Below are 3186 nucleotides of genomic sequence, written 5' to 3' on the forward strand. Positions count from 1 at the left end.
CCACCAGAGATGAAGGGGCCCCAGGTCCTTGCCAGGACGCCCTGGTGTCAGTCTCGTGGATTTTGGCCATTCCACTAGGTGCGCAGAGGCACTGCACTGTGGTCGATGGACCCTTCCCTGAGGACATGTGATGTGGAGCTCGTCCTCAGATGCCTATTTGCCATCTGTATATCTTGTTTGATTCAGAGCCTGATAAGGTCTTTGGCCCAGGTTGTAATCAGGTTGCTTCTTATTGGTGAGTTTTGCGTGTTTTGTGTAGCATTCTTTTTATTCCATGTCTTTTGCTAAGTTTTCTCCCTTGTCTATGGCTTGGTTTTTTCCTTCTCCTAAGAGTGTTTCTTTTGCAGAGCAAAACTGGAGGACATTAAGTGGAAGAAGCGAGGCATGGAGGACAAGCCCTGCTGACCCCTGTTTGGATTTTGAAGATTGCAACTGAGATATCACTTAGAATTTTGGTCTAGCTTCCATCATTAAACAGGATCTTGGGTCAGAGAAGGAGGATTGATTATGATCATGTTACTTGTTTGAGTTCTTCCTTTCTGAGAGAGAAAGAAAGTCCGGTGGTCCATTTTCAGAACATAGAATAATTGGTAAGACTGGCTCTTAACCAATTTAGCTTTAATTGGTAAGATCCAGTCGCAGCTTATTTCTGTCATTGGCTGTGGTTTGACAAAAAAGAAAATGAGTTACAAATTGGAGAAAGCTGCCCCTTGACTGAAGAAAACCAGATACCCACAAAGAGGAACTTCACCCATGGTAACATGGTGAAGAACTGAACTGCCAAGGTCTGAGCAGAGAAGGACTTCGGCAAGAGAACATATCTTCAGGTGGGCAGGGGACCTAGTGAGGTGGCACAAGACTGTGTGTGTTCTCCCTCCTTTTGGGGGATCTGTGTTCACCTTTTGCTGGTCTCCAGGTATGTATCACTCCTCCATTATGATTCCTAAGCATGCTCAATTGATTCCTGAACATCTCTTTCCTTGGGTTCTCTGAGCACAGCTCAGTACACTGGAATTTGCAGTAAGAAGTTCACCTCTGCAGCTGAACGCCACCAAGTGACCTCAGTCAATTCCACGTGGAATGAAAGGATTGCCCAGCTGAGCCCAGGCTGAATTCCTGATCCACAAAGTCATGGGCTCTGCACCCAGTTTTGCATTTTTCCTTTTAAAAATTTTCACCAGTTAAATGGTGAAAATTTCCTGAGAATAGAGTCTGTCTGCCTCCTCCTCGCTCTGCTTTTCAGGAAGTCCTGCCTTCTGGTTTCTGTGCCGTCCACACCAAGTTCTTCTTCCTGGAAGGGAGATGGAATTCCAGGCTGAAATCTCTCAGGCCAGACAGTTTCAAAGATTTCAGCCCATAATTGCTTGATCTTATTGCAGAACAGAACATCATGGCCCGACTGTGTAACAGAGGATGCTGATCACCTCATGGCACATCTTCAGAGGTCTTAGTCCATAGAAGGCCAGCTCCACTCCCCAGGGCCCAAGGTGAGACTGAACATCATGGCGGGAGAGTATGGCAGAGGGAAGAAGCTCACATCATGGTGATCAAGAAACAGAGAGCCGGGCTGGGGATGTGGCTCAAGCGGTAGCGCGCTCGCCTGGCATGCGTGCGGTCCAGGTTCGATCCTCAGCACCACATACAAACAAAGATGTTGTGTCCGCCGAGAACTAAAAAATAAATATAAAAAAAAAAAAAAGCAGAGAGCCCGGCTCTGTTTTTTTTTTTTTTTTTTTTGCTTAGAGATAGGGCCTCACTAAGTTGCTTAGGGCCTTGTTAAATTGATGGCTTTGAATTTATAATCCTCCTGCCCTAGCCCCTGGGATCACAGGTGTATGCCATGCCCGGCTTTGTTTGGCTTCTTTGTCCTGTCGTGTATATGCTTGAGTTCTGTGAAGAATACCCTTATAACTGCTCCTGGGAGGCGAGAAGCAAGGAATAGAGTAACAAAGCAAGCCAGAGAAGTTCCAGGCCCCCCCAGCATTCTCTCTTACAGGCTGTTCTGGGAAAAGAATCATATCTTTGCTATTAAGTTACCCTAGGAAAGGTCATCAGATAGACAGCTATTTACCAAAAAATCAGCCCAAAACTCTTGGTGAGGATAAAAACAACAAAACAAAACAAAAAACCCTAAATTTTCCTACTGAAACTTTTTATTGTGTGTTGTTGTTGCCTAAGGAAAGTAACTTGACCATAATGCGTGCAGCCTGGACTTAATGACACCAACTGTATCTGAGCCACTTAGGAACAAGACAATCTACATTCTCAGATCTACTTAGTTGATAAATGTCACTTCACCAATGGCTTTTCTCACATAACCTTTAAGAAGAACTCATAAGTTGCACTGATTATGGCCCAAGAGATGAGTGACTGGTGGTAATTCAGATGGGCACCTCTGAAAAGATTTGTCAGTTTCTGGTCTTGTTGTAGCCAGGTTGTTTTGAACACCTTGAGAAAGACTGAAATTTCCCACCAATCTGTGTCTGTGTGCAAGTTTTTATGACACTAATTGGAAAAAGCAAGAATCCCAACGTGGCACCCAATAGACCTCCAAAGATAAAGTCATTGACCAAATGAGCACCACAAGTCCCTGTAGTAGGCTCTTTACTGGACCTCACAGGCCAAAGGAAAGGACATTGCTGAATCCATTAAGGAATAGAATGGGCAGCAACCCCCACCGATACTCTCCACTCCATGGCATTTCAGTGCCCTGAAGCCTAAAGTGTTTGTGACCTTGTCATGATACTGTGGTCTTGAAGCCACGTCTGAACTCCTTCTGATGGAGTGAAAAAATGGATTCTGTTGTCCCTGCCAGTGTGCCACCACGACACAGGGTGCAAACTCTGGGGCACAGAGGCACTTTCAAAGAAGGCAGGGGAAATCCTTAAACAGACCAGACACAAGTGCCAGGGTGGTTGTCTTCTGCATCAGTGGGGAAGGATCCTGCCATACAAGTTCCAAAATCCATCCCTCAGCAGTAGTTCTGCATCGCGAGTTTGGCTTCCATAGAGTTGCTGCTGAGAAAGGATCTCCTGCAAGGGAATGTGAAGGCCACGTTGTTGGAAGCTCCACAGCGGCCGCACAGCAGGGCTTCACTTCTCCAACATTGGTGATGTGAGGTGAGATCTCTGGTTTTGAAGATGTTAGAATCAGTGGCCTCTTCTCATGAGCTTCTGAATTCATCAT

The 3186-nt window shown here is 45.7% G+C and overlaps 1 pseudogene; it reads right to left on the bottom strand.

Moving 5' to 3' along the window:
- Positions 1–2310: 2310 nt before the first annotated feature.
- LOC124077171 (mitochondrial nicotinamide adenine dinucleotide transporter SLC25A51-like) lies at positions 2311–3186 on the bottom strand (annotated as a pseudogene).

Source organism: Marmota monax, unplaced genomic scaffold (genome assembly GCF_021218885.2).
Source record: "Marmota monax isolate L192 unplaced genomic scaffold, Marmota_monax_Labrador192_F-V1.1 WCK01_AAM20220418_F8-fsc00254, whole genome shotgun sequence".
NCBI classification, from domain to species: domain Eukaryota; kingdom Metazoa; phylum Chordata; class Mammalia; order Rodentia; family Sciuridae; genus Marmota; species Marmota monax.